A 14,892-nucleotide genomic window follows, 5' to 3' on the forward strand; every position below is an offset into this window, starting at 1 on the left:
AAAAATTGTGCCATAAATCATAACCTATTGTTCAGTAAAATTAACAGAGGCAATGGAACTTGTATTATTATTTTTTGTGAACAAATATAGAACTACATCTACAAGGTAAATATCAATAAAATCAGTCAAATGTATACAACATATGAGAGTGAGAACAGAAACGTGGCTGATGGTAGTCATGGGAGGCTCTAGGACATCAGTTTCCAGTGTTTATCCTGGATATTATCTACAGGACCAGTCTGCGGTTACTCTTGGCAAATTCTGAAATAAATTCATTCATGTCTAGATTTTCTGTGATGTTTTTCTCATGTGCCAGAATGACTAAATTTCTCTTCCTTGAATGCAGCATTGTTCGGCGGAGTGGAGTGAGAATGTGGTTCAAAGTAGAGAAAGAGCTTTTGCATGCAGCTGAAGACACACCAATGATGAGTGCTGTGATGCTGACATGGCTCTGACGTGCGAGATACTAGACGCGTGTTTGTGGAAGCCGCGACCGTCTTTTTCTAGAGCTTTTTTCCAATTAGTGTAGCCGTGTTTGGTCAATATGTCCTCGCGGTCCGAATTGGAAACACTAAATTTGCGGCAGGCAAAGCAAAAGCTGCCATCACGGAAAACAGAATATTCAAGCCATGGTCGAGACTGATACCAGCTTGCACTAAAACATCTGAGTGTCTTTCCGAATGCGCGCTTGGGATAATTAATTAAAATGGGCTGGGATGGGCTATCCATATTTAAGTCAGGCAGACCGGACTGTATATTTTGTTGAAGGCAGAGGTTTGGAGTACCCGACACGGGCGCAGAGCTGGAAGATTGTGTAGGCTTATCTACATCTTTTGGAGTTTCAGTTCCCGACGTGGGTGCGCTGTGCTCCGTGTTGGTAGCAGCGGTGCTGGGCTCAACCGTGGAGCCAGCAGCTTGCGGAGGGACAGAGGTTGAAGATGTCTGCTTTTTAATAAGCCACCTATGCATAGCCTTTGGTGTTACCAACCAGAAAATAAAAGAAGAATGGAAGGTATACGCTGTTTTAATTAAAGAATGCGGTCAACAAGTTCAAAACGTGCTGCAAAATGTGCGGCGAAGTGAACTGTGAGCAGCACGGTGCCTGTCTAGTGAAGGAGACACTGACGGATACGCCGCAAATTCAAACGGGCCGAATGGAAAGCAACTCAGTTTTAAAAATCAAATGTTATTCTTCTCCAGGGTTTTCATTGGACTGACAGAGCATTTCGCAGGGTGGGCATGGCTTGTCTCTGGGGGGGCAGTGCCCACCCCAGCCTCCCCATGGTCACACCTCTGTCATAGAGCAGAGGTGGGGGTTTGTAATAAGTACATAAGTTTAATATGTGACTGTGCTCTGTGCAAATATACAGTATTTTATAAATCTGCCTTTTTCTACTCACATGCACAGTTGACACAGAGCCAGATTTAGCACAGGGGTTAGAAGTGAGGTGATGATTAGTGAGCAGCAGTTTGGTTTCATGCCAAGAAAGAGCACCACAGATGTGATGTTTGCTCTGAGGGTGTTGATGGAGAAGTTTAGAGAAGGCCAGAAGGAGTTGCATTGTGTCTTTGTGGACCTGGAGAAAGCATATGACAGGGTGACTAGAGAGGAGCTGTGGTATTGTATGAGGAAGTCGGGAGTGGCAGAGAAGTACGTAAGAGTTGTACAGGATATGTACGAGGGAAGTGTGACAGTGGTGAGGTCTGCGGTAGGAGTGACGGAGGTGGGATTACATCAGGGATCGGCTCTGAGCCCTTTCTAATTTGAAATGGTGATTGACAGATGAGGTTAGACAGGAGTCCCCGTGGACTATGATGTTTGCTGATGACATTGTGATCTGTAGAGAGAGTAGGGAGCAGGTTGAGGAGACCCTGGAGAGGTGTCAGTAGGAAGAAGACAGAATACACGTGTGTGAATGAGAGGGAGGTCAGTGGAATGGTGAGGATGCAGGGAGAAGAGTTGGCGAAGGTGGATGAATTTAAATACTTGGGAGCAACAGTACAGAGTAATGGGGAGTGTGGAAGAGAAGTGAAAAAGAGAGTACAGGCAGGGTGGAGTGGGTGGAGAAGAGTGTCAGGAGTGATTTGTGACAGACGGGTATCAGCAAGAGTGAAAGGGAAGGTCTACAGGTCGGTAGTGAGACCAGCTATGTTATATGGGTTGGAGACAGTGGCACTGACCAGAAAGCAGGAGACAGAGCTGGAGGTGGCAGAGTTAAAGATGCTAAGATTTGCATTGGGTGTGACGAGGATGGATAGGATTAGAAATGAGGACATTAGAGGGTCAACTCAAGTTGGATGGTTGGGAGACAGAGAGGCGAGATTGCATTTGTTTGGACAAGTGCAGAGGAGAGATGCTGGGGATATTGGGAGAATGATGCTAAGGATAGAGCTGACAGGCAAGAGGAACAGAGGAAGGCCTAAGAGAAGGTTTATGGATGTGGTGAGAGAGAACATGCAGGTGATGGATGTCACAGAACAAGATGTAGAAGACAGAAAGATATGGAAGAAGATGATCCACTGAGGTGACCCCTAATGGGAGCAGCCGAAAGAAAAAGAAGAAGTTCACCATATAAGAACTGCTAGGCAAGCATTATAAGACAAGACAGTTAGGGACAACTGTGAAATGGGCAGTCACACTGATGACCATTGTATACTATTTCTGTGTGTCAAAGTCAGCATGAAACTGTATCCTCTTTGCCTTGTTTGGAATGGCATGATTCATCTAAGTGGGGGCCTGCACATGAAGAAAGAGTATAACGCCTTGCAACATTGCCCAGCACACCTTTGAAGCTGATGGATGGATGGAAGATGTCATCCGATCCTGAAAAATCTTTCCACTGCATGGCAAAAATGGCGGACTCTACACATCGGCAACCCGAACTGGGTTCTTGTCATTGGCTTCCTTCGTCTGATATGCAGCGTAAGCCGTCATTAAACAAAGCAAAGTTATTTCTCCTATGTGATTTCTTACCGCCGTATCACTAAGGGAGGGGTATCACCTTTTTATATTATATCTGTATAGATTCGAGTCACATAACATGCCACAATTACAAAAGAACTCATTCCAACAAGGGAGCTAGCGCCCCCTGCTGGAAACACAGTTGATTTGTTTCAAAGCTAGTTTTGTAAAAATTGACTTGCTTTTATGGAATGTTATTTGATTTTAATCAATTCAATAAAAAAGAAAAAAAACATCATAGACCAAACATATTATTTATCAGGATGCCTGTAAAAAATAAGTGCATTAATTTAAGTGGGGGTACTGAGAGAGTAAGTTCAGCAGGTGGTCCCATTTTATATGATTTTGTGGATATGAAGCACCTGCTGACTTCTGTCTAATACACAGGACTATGTATGTGTTTAGGTGAACACATAAATGAACATTAGGGTTCTTTGGGAGGTTTTTTAAGTTTATAAAGATAACCTAAAACAAACAGCATGAAGCAATTCATAGACACATTTATTGTCTAGTGGTAACACAGTGACACTTTCTAGCCCCTTGGTCTTGGTCAGCACATGTTCTCCATGTTTGTGCTTTATGTTTTCCTTCCAAAGATATGATAATTAGATCATGTGGCTACATTAGCCCTGTGTGAGTGGGTCATGCCATGGACTGGTGCTCATTCCCAGTTGCCACCTGTCTTGTCTTGGGCTCCCACCACCCAAGATGTAAGTAAAACACGATAAAACACGAGCACCTACTTCCTCAACCTCCTCTAGACACCATTCTCACTTATTTGTATATGACACATTAATCAGGTTTTGATGACACCACAGTCGGGGTCATGTTCTTTGATTTTTCTAGCACCTTTAACACCATTCTGCCTCATTAACTGGGGGAAAAAGCTCAGGGCTTTGCATCTTGATGCTCCCACAATCTCCTGGATCACAAACTACCTGACCAACAGACAGCAGTTTGTGAGACTGAGGGACTACCATATATATTTGCATATAAGTCAGGTCTTGAAAATTGGTCATAAAATCAGACCCCGACTTATACGCCCATTCAAATAAGTTTTTTTTTTTACATTTTCTTGCCTCCTCTAATCTCACACCAGTTTCTCAGACACATCGAATTTTGTTGCAGCAGCGCAGTTACCAATGTCTTTCACCACTTTAACGACTTTTAATTTAAAAACAGCTTCAAATTTTCTTCTGATTGAATGCTCCATTGTACATAAGGGATGCTCTTATGATAAATGTGTATGAGGGTGTGAGGTACAAAAAACAGAAATTAGTGCAAACGTCGCTTCGGAATAGTTAGAGTATTACTGTGTTGTCACGTAGGCACAATACATGGAAAAAAAAGGGTGTGCTCTGTGGTTTCTCTCTCAGGTGGGCGTTAGCATGTCATAATCTCTTGGAACAATAGCGTGAGTTTTCCGCATTCGACTTATACGACCGACATTATAAAATACCAGAAATTATACAGTAAAATCAAGCCCTGACTTATCTGCGGGAGAACTTAAATGTGAGTATATACGGTATGTATGAGAAATGGTGGTGTATAATAATGGATCACTACAGGGAATCATCCTGTCTCCCTTCCTGTTCACCCCTCTACACAACAGACTTCCAGTGTAGCACCAGTGCTTGACATCTACAGAAATTTTCAGATGACTCCTCCATCGTAGGCTGCATTAATAATGGAGACAAGTCGGAGTACAGGAAGGTTGTGGAGGACTTTGTCTGGTGGTGCAGGGAGAACAACCTACACCTCAACGTCAGCAAGACAAAAGGGCCGGTGGTGAACTTTCGATGTGGCCAGTTTTCCTCTGAGACCAATCACCGTGATGGTGCAGAGCTAGAAATACCTGGGGGTCCACAGAGCAGATTGTACTTGCTAAGGAGACTCCGGTCTTTTGATGTGTGCAGTAAGCTGCTGGAAAAGTTCTACCAGTCCATAGTAGCCAGTGTGGTGCTCCGCGCTGTGGTCTCCTTGAGCTCAAAAGAGGCATGATGCCTGAAAAAAAAACATATCAGGAAAGTCTGCTCCATCACAGGGAGAATCCTGGATACACTGAAAGCTGATGTGGAAAAGAGGATGGTGGAAAAATTCGATGCCATCATGAAAAATCCCCTCAGGGAGGTGCTCTGTTGGAGCACATTTTGAATTACCTTCACAATACAAATTATTTATTTTTATTTATTTATCAATTGATTGGGCAGCATGGCAGCGCTGCTGCCTCGCAGTTAGGAGACCCGGGTTTGCTTCCCGGGTCCTCCCTGCGTGGAGTTTCATGTTCTCCCCGTTTCTGCGTGGTTTTACTCGCACAGTACTCCGGTTTCCTCCCACAGTCCAAAGACATGCAGGTTAGGTGCATTGGCGATTCTAAATTGTCCCTAGTGTGTGTGTGTGTGTGTGCGCCCTGTGGTGGGCTGGCGCCCTGCCCGGGGTTTGTTTCCTGCCTTGCGCCCTTTGTTGGCTGGGATTGGCTCCAGACCCCCGTGACCCTGTAGTTAGGATATAGCGGGTTGGATAATGGATGGATATCAATTGATTGATTGGCTGTATTATTTGTGCTGTGTGTCTGTATCTTAATTTGTTTTTTAAAGTTTTTGCTGCTGCTGCATGCATCTGAATTTCCCCATGGGATTAATAAAGTTTGTCTAATCTAATGGTGTCAGGATATTAGGTCTGTATACTTTTGGTATTTGAAATTTCGTTTCAGAAAATATCATTTAAAAAAGAAAAAGACACTTATTTTATTTTCAACTTAAAAGGGAAAAATGAAAAACAATGACTTTTATCCTTCCGCACATCAGAAAAGCTAAATGCAAGAAACAAGAATGAGAAAACGCCCTTTATTTATTTCGCAGTAAGTAACAACAATAACGTTCATAAAAGAACTGCTACATCAATGAAGCAAAGTTTGCAAAACTTGTATTTTTACCTGAAAGCTGTGACTCAGTTTTTCTGCAGTCATGTTCTGGTCTCGGAGTGTCACTCTTTTACTGTTCCGAATAACAACGTAATGGTCCATCCTCTACTGATGCCAGTGGAAGTTTAAGGCCGTCAATCGATGTGTTATGAGGGGGCCTGTTGGCACATGTCGTCAAAAATCAGACAACGAAAATGCGTCTGTTTTGTTGTTTTTGAGCTATTACACTTCCATTATTTGAATCACAAATAAATCCAGAAAAGTATGTCTAATTTTAAGTTTATGACTGCTATTTGTTACCATAGAATTAAAAAATACCATATTTTCCCTCATTTTATTCTTTAATCAAAAATGAAAATCTGAAAATTCCTTTCATTTTTTCTTCTAAAATGAAATTTCAAATACCAAAAAGTATACGGACCGTATTACATGCCTATTCTAGTTAACACTGATTTTTGATTCAATCAACCCTTGTCCTTACTGGGCCAGACAACACTAGATATTCTTGACATTTCCATTACAGCCTCGGCTTTTGCCATCAAAGGTAAGGTAAGTAGCAAAAATGATACCAAAACTAAATTAAAAACAATAGGTAGATGAAAGTATGGTGGGTGGCAGGAGATCATACCTGTCCAAAGAAATGCAGCGCAGACATCCACCATATTCATAATGGCTTATCACTTTTAGTTGAACATTGATGACTGACCATGTGTGGTCATGGCAGCTTATTCAACCAAAGATGACGTTGCCATACCATGTTGTTTATAGAGATCCTAGCTTGTACATGTGATGTTGAACCTGAAAGATGTGACTGAATGCAATTCAGAAAGAAACCATTTTCTGACTCAAAAATCAAAGCATCTGGAGAATTTGAAGGTCATGGGGTAAATCTAGTGGCAAGCATGGTTACTTCATCACTTCAGGGAAGTGGGTTCAGATCCTAGCCAGAATACTCCGTGTGGTGTTCACATCCTCTACTCGTGTCACTGTGAGTTTTTCCCTGGGAACTCCAGCTTTGGTGACACATTTCAAAGATGTGCGGGTTAAATAATCTGTGCCTGTCCTTTAGCAAGTGTCTCAGCATTTAGGATTTTGCACTAGGAAATGCACTAAAGTCTAACTAGAATAAAATTTTGCCCTACATGAGAAGTAGTTATGAAGTGTTGAACAGCACACCTTCTACCTAGCAAGTAGTAGTAGTAGTAGTTCACGTTTGAGAATGAAAGACGTCACAATTTTACAGTGACCCAACCTGCAAAATGGCTCTCACTAAGGTGTCTTGTAGTTTTTGGATACTAATGCTAAGGCTTCACCACAAAGATAATATTGTTATTCAAAGGACACGATTATGTCCAAATAAAAGCCTTATGCCACTCTGATGAAGTACTCTAGAGTCATGTGTTGAAGTGGGGCACTTTGAAACAATTATCAAGAACAATGCTGTAATGAGCATCAAGATGGAAAGGCTGAGACACAAACCAAATGAGAGTTAAGCCTGATAATGGGCATGTTTATGTATTTAAAAATGAATGATTCACAGCTTTACTTCCAGAAACCCCAACTTTCTGTTGTTTTGGGCCATTGGAAACACTTCGTAAAACAAGTTACTGAAACTAGATACAGCTACTCTTGCACGGATATTGAAGTCACAGTCAGTCATTCAGTGTTCCCAATTGTCTACCACAGTCACATGAAGTGCTCCATGATTCCTTCCTTATCTTCTGCAAGGCTCTACTTATTCAATGACCTGGGAGTCTCCACTTACCTTCTCGATCCTTCCTGGGGCTCTAAAGCAGGGGTTGCCAACTCCAGTCCTGGAGGACCACCATGGCTACAGGTTTTCATTCTAACCCTTTTTTTTAACGAGTGTCCGGTTTGTGCTGCTAATTAACTTCTTGTGAATTCATTTTAATTGACTTCTCTTTTAAGATTTGTTCCAGAGTTTCTTCATCGTTCCTCTGAATTGCTTTATTTCTTTCTTTAAATGGCACCCAAAGATAAATGAAATGTAAAGTGAGTGAGCCAACAGAAGACCCACTAAGTCAGGGCCTCAAACTCCAACCAATTTCACTCCAACCAGCTGCTTCATTAGGTGCCGATTCTAGTCATTAATTAAACCCGTTCTTTAATTCCATGGTTTGTTGCTGCTCTCATTGTGCAACAGCAGACATTTCTAAAACTGTTCATTTTCTCTTTTCTTAGAGCACACTGTTAAAATATTTTATGGAGCTGAGCAGATCAACATTGCTGAGACCTTCTTCTTGCTTTATTTTCAGGTATTGTGTGATGGACACCAGTTGTTTTGGTTCATTTTGTATCTCATTATTGTTAATTAATGAAAAAGAAACAATTAAGGGGTCTGAGACTTCAAGAGCAAGTCAATTAAAATGAATTCAAAAGAAGTTAATTAACAGCAAAAACAGGTCGGTAATTAAGAAAAGGGTTACAATGAAAACCTGCAGCCACTGCGACACCCCAGGATCGGAGTTAGCGACCCCTGCTCTAAAGTGTAATGCAAATATTCCAGGGTTTTCATGGAATGCAGAGCTCAGTGTCCCTGTGAGATCGCAGTCAATCTACCATCCAGCACCGCCTATCTTCAGAGTAAAATGCTGGCTGCTACAGTAGAGTTTGCGTCCACGACTACTTGTGTGTTGATACTATGATGTGCATGTAGAAAAGAACTGAAAATCTCATACTGACCTTTAAGTACTTTGCACACTGCACTTTGACATGCTGTGAAACATTTTGACCTGTCATTGTTTACACGTCTTAAACAACTTTCATCATACACGGATAATAGATATAGATAATACAGAAATTAGTTATTACATATTTATTGACTATATGTATCTAGATTACATAATAATATACATTCATGTTGCTTACTATACATCAATATTGCTGCTACTTCTTTGTCTTGTCTTTGCACAATGTCTTGTTTGTGTTTTAATTTTCATTTTTAATTCTATTTTTAATTTACTGTAATTTCAATTTTTTATTTGCACTTCATGTTGTTACACTGTGGACCCTGAGTGTTGCAATTTCGTCTATCTGTATACTTGTATATGGTTGAAATGACAATAAAGATTGCTTTGACTTTTGACTTTGATAATATGATAATAACGCATGTAATTCACAAATGCGTGCTCATCCATACTTGCGGCATTGATCTTTATGTTGTCAATCACACCAAGCACTCCACAAAAAAATGGCGATTTACATGAACGCAGTTTGCTTTAAGATCACCTTGTGTAGAATGGTGGCGAAAATGTACAGTATACAGTAATCCCTCATTTATCGCGGGAGATAGGTTCCAAGGCCGACCGCGATAACTGAATTTCCGCGAAGTAGGGACACCATATTTATTTAATTATTTAACGTGTATTTGGATGTTTTTAAAGCCTCCCTGTATTGTTTACAACCCACCCTTTACTCTATTAATAACAGGGACAATACTGTTATTAAGCAATATGAAATCGGTAGATAAGTTTACACTTACTGTATAGCGAAGTACACGTAGCTATATATGACGTGATGATGGTGATGAATATGCTGCGCAGTAAAAATTATGACGATGAAGGTGATAATCCCCTGAATGCAGTAGCAAGAGCACATTAATGCTGAATGAGTGAGATGAGACTTCCTGGTTAATGCAGCACTCCGGTGCTGAGCCAATCAGCAGAACACAGGAACTTAACTGCGTGCTCTGATTGGGTAGCTTCTCAGCCATCCGCCAATAGCGTCTCTTGTATGAAATCAACTGGGCAAACCAACTGAGGAAGCAAATACCAGAAGTAAAAAGACCCATTGTCCGCAGAAACCCGCGAAGCAGCGAAAAATCCGCGTTATATATTTAGATATGCTTACATATAAAATCCACAAAGTCGTGAATCTGTGAAAAGTGAACCGCCAAGTAGCGAGGGATTACTGTATATCTGCCTTATTACTTCATATGCTGTAAGGGCATTCAAAGTTTGGCGCAAAATTCAAGAAATGATCGGTTGTGACATACCTAAATCATCGCTATTACAAAACTGCATATTTCTAGTGGCCAAATAAACAATGGTACCAACACTTTCATTGCAGCCGACAGTGCAAAGCCTCTTCACTGAGATATACTGATCACGACATACAAGACTTGTTATGAATAGTACTCCCTCTATGTAAAATCAGTATCTTTTTATTAATTCAGTGGTTCTCAAACTGTGGGGCGGGCCCCCCTAGGGGGGTGTGATGTAACAAAAAGGGGCCGCGAAGATGTGAAAAAAAGAAAACAAGAATTGAAAATATGAGAAATACATCTATTGAAACTAAAACAAATTAACTTAAACTACATTCTGATACTAGAAAAATAAATATAGAGTTAGATAAATGAAGTGATGAATACCATCTTCTAGCAGCTCCTAACGAGTTAGGACAGCTATTTAACCTAAATAATGTTAAAGTTAGGAGTCTTATCCTAAATTAGGAAAACTGATAAAATTATATTACTCTTAACTCTAAGACCAAATGTGCATCACATTGAAATATTTGAGCCAGTTAGGACCATTTTCCTACTCTGAGACGCCTGTTAAATACGGGCACTGACCATTCCAAATGAGCCGGAAGTGTCCCCTAAAATGAGGCTGGCTGGTCTCTGGCCGTGGAGCACTGAGATTATTTTCATTCAGCACCCTTGTCAGCTCTAGTTTTTCCTTTTCTGTCTGGAAATAGCAAACAGTACATTATAAAATTGGATTGACTTTTACCATTTTAAACGTCAGAATCTTAATAAAGCAGGGATTCTTCTGTTTTACTAGTCTTTATAACTTAAAACTTTTTCTAGTTGTAAAACACATTGAGCTACACTTATGAAAATGTGCTACAGACATGTTATTAATGGTGGTGTTCCAACACATGTCAAGTCTTGCTACAAGTCTAAATATTGACTAAACTGGTATATCAGTATATCAATAGATGTTGGAATGATATGAAAAGTGCTTTATATAACTGATTGATAAATGAGAAGCATTATATAAAATTGAAAGAGGAGTTACTAATAAATACAGAAATGCAATAGACTGACAAATGCTTCATTGCTAACAGGAGAAAATGTGTTCTATTACCAGCAAAAATAATAATAAACATGCCAAAAGTACTGGGACTCCCCTCCAAATCATTGAATTCAGGTGTTCCAATCACTTCCATGGCCACAGGTGTATAAACTCGAGCACCTAAGCAGACCTCCAAAGTTCGTGTGGCCTCCAGATTAGCCCAAGAACAATGCGTAGAGAGAGAGAGAGTGTTTCATGGAATGGGTTTTCATGGCTGAGCAGCTGCATCTAAACCTGACATCACCAAGTGCAATGCAAAGCGTCGGATGTAGTGGTATAAAGCCCACAGTCACTGGACTCTAGAGCAGTGCAGACATGTCCTCTGGAGGGACAAATCACGCTTCTCTGTCTGGTGAAGGGGGGATTATGGTGGGGGGTTCTAGTGAAAGGAACTCTTAATGCCTCAGCATACAAAGCCATTTTAAACAATTTCATGCTCCCAACTTTAAGGATGGCCCCTTCCTGTTCCAACATGACTGCACACCAGTGCACAAAGCAAGGTCTATAAAGAAATGGATGAACAAGTTCGGTGTGTAGGAACCTGACTGGCCTGCACAAAGTCCTGACCTCAAATTAGAGCGGAGATTGCGAGCGAGCCAGGCCTTCTCGCCCAACATCAGAGCCTGACATCACAAATGCTCTCCTGGTCAAAAGTCTCCATAAACACACTCCTACACCTTGTGGAAAGAAGAGTTGAAGGTGTTATATCTGGAAAGGGTGGGCCAACTCCAGATTAAAGCCTATGTATTAAGAATGGGATGTCATTAAAGTTCATGTGTGTAAAGGTAGGTGTCCCAAAACTTTTGGCAATGCAGTATACATTCAGACATGCAATACCAGCATATAAGAAGGTATAGTAAGCGAGAAGAGACACCTAACTTTCTTAAAAGCACTTAATACAGTTTGGGGGGTGTATTGTGGTCAATTCTGGTAGCACTGAGCAAAAAGCAGGAATCAACCCTGGACTGAATGCCAGCTCACCACATGATGCCTCACAAACACATTCACAGAAAGTCAATTTGGAATAGGAAATAAACAACCCGTATCTTTGACGACAGCCTTGGCATATCCAGAGGAAAACTAAAGCAGACACAAGTAAAACATCCAAACTCCACCTACCATGTTTCCCTGAAAATAAGATCTACTCTGAAAATAAGCCCTAGCATGATTTTCAGGCTGCTCTGTAATATAAGCCCTACCCCAAAAATAAGCCCTAGTTAAGATAGTCAGCTGAAAAGTAAGGAGCCTAAGGCCAGATTTATACTTCACGCGATGCAACTTGTGTGCCCAAAACATCCATTAAATTCCAAGGACACCTTGCCACAATATCTCTGAAAAGAATGTTTAATGATTACATTCATCAATTCAGGGATGCACCCATTCCAGCAGCATCGGCGCAAGACAGAAACAAAATCCCCAGACGGGTCATCAACTCATCACAAGGTGAACACAAGCACACACACATACACTAATGTCATTGTAGCTTCACCAAATCCCCAAACCCTCATGTCTTTGGATGGAAAACTGAGCCCACTGTGGAAACCCACATGCAAACTCAGAAAGAAAACATGCAAACTCCAGGCAGGGATCACAAGGGACGTGACTCCCTGTGAGACAGCAGCACTAAAGCTCTGCCACTGTGCCACCCCATATGTGTAACTATTAGCAGTGTTCATTATTTAAACAAAGTTAACGATTTATCTCTAAAAGTTACATACATATTTTTATGCATCTCATCATGAAAGTGATATCAAGTATAAATACTAAATGTGCAGAGAGCTGGAATATCATACATTTAATGTTTTCTGTGTGGCGATGATGCATGCCGCTGCTGTCAGGTCAGGTGGAAGCCCCAGAAGCGCGTAGCGACTAACAACAGGGTCGGTTTTAATATGACGTTACGACGGTCTGCTTTAATGGTAAAGTAAACTGCGAGATTAAAATGGACATTTTGAGATTAAAGCAGAAATTTCTACTTTAATCACAAAATTGACATTTTCATTATGTCCTTATTTTTTTTTTTCTCCTGTGGCTCAAATACACTGCCATATATTCCAATGGTATTGTAAAGGTGCAAAAAAAAAAAAAAAAAAAGACGGCACAGAAGATGGTATGTGAGACTTTTAAAAAGTATCGTGTCATTACGATGGGGAATATGCGACGCTTGAATATAAAAGCAACAGGAATGCATTTGTATGTCGGCATTTTGCTTCACCACTTCAAACATTTATCAAATATCAAAGCGCGCACATCGATCCTGGAGGATCCTAAAAGCAGCTGGAGTAGCAAGAAATTCAGGGTTTGACAATATTCCAGAAGAAGATGACATAGTGTATTTGGATAAACGTATATGGTTGTACATGAATAAATTACAAGATATCCCCTGAAAATAAGCCCTAGTGCATTTTTTGGAGCAAAAATTTATATAAGACCCGGTCTTATTTTGGGGGAAACGCGGTAGAAGATGACCAGATGCTGAATCCATAATGCAGCATTGTTAACCACTATGTCATCACTTTGCTTTTTTCATTTTTTTTTTGGAGAAAGTGAAATGCAAGTGTATTTTTAATGTGGAAATTCTACACCTGATCTTCTCAAAAACGTTACTAATACATTCAATAGAAAAACTGCACATGGTTTTCAAGAGTTACCCATCCATTCACTTACTAAAAGAGTACATTTTAATTTTAGCATCATGGGACTCACATAAATGCTGGATGTTTAGGTGAATTCAAATTTCTAGTACATTAACATCAACATTACTTTGATAGATACCAGACATAAGCCACACTGCACCGCTTGGACAACTCTGTAAAAGAGCATCCAGCCATTAATATGTTAATGAAGAATTTGTTCAATCATCTAATCACTTACTTGATCCTTGGCCTACTATTGTGGAGAGTTCCTCATGGCATGGATATTTTGCGATGTGTCTGTAAATTAGTACAAATGACACAATCATATCTGACCCAATCGTCTATCTACTGCAAAATTTGTGGTGCCAGCTAAACAGGTTCTGTATGGCGTTGAGCAATGTTGAGGCTACAGAAACAGATAAGACGTAAAAATGGTCAGAGGTCTTCAGTCAGTCATCATTCAACCCGCTATATTCTAACACAGGGTCACGGGGGTCTGCTGGAGCCAATCCCAGCCAACACAGGAACAAATCCCTGGGCAGGGTGCCAGTTAACCACTGGGTCAGAGGTCTTCCCTTATTATTATTAACATTGAACAGTGGCAATGATCTGAGGCACAACTGAAGAAATTATCAATGTTTATCAAGTACGCACTGTGACAGTTTGATGTTTAGTTACAAGAACATTTGACCTTGTCATTTGTATTTGATGCTTTTAGATTTCCTTAGAAATTTAGAACACTTACCATTTAAATTTATACAAAGCTGCAGTTTTAGCTTGATAGTAGTAACCATACTATAAAATTCACTGAGAATTCAGCTCAATTGCTTCTATTGATGAAGGACACATGACCATTAGGACCACAAACACGATTCTAAGAACCAGGCTGTGATGAAAAAGATGGGTAATCAAAAGACAGATTAAACAAAATCTATTTTGTCCAAATTAATTAGCAAGAAATGATGTAATCCGATTAAAGTTCATTTAAAAAAACGGACACGGTCACTTTTAAAAATAATTACTTTTGTTTCTAACCACCATGCAATCAGATAAAGATAGCAAAACAAACTTGAGCATTCCTAAAGAGTTTTGCCTTAAACTCACTCCCCATCCAGCCAAAAGGTGCCCTCATTGTTGAAGATTTTCTCCAATGATTTGAAACAAAGACCAAGGGATGACTTCACAGGCTGTGTTGATCCTGTCATCACTTGAAATTTCTTGATCTTTAAATGCATTTGTGTATATCCACAGAATAGCAAGAGTTCATCTGTTCAC

The sequence above is a fragment of the Erpetoichthys calabaricus genome, chromosome 4 (genome assembly GCF_900747795.2).
Source record: "Erpetoichthys calabaricus chromosome 4, fErpCal1.3, whole genome shotgun sequence".
Lineage (NCBI taxonomy): Eukaryota > Metazoa > Chordata > Cladistia > Polypteriformes > Polypteridae > Erpetoichthys > Erpetoichthys calabaricus.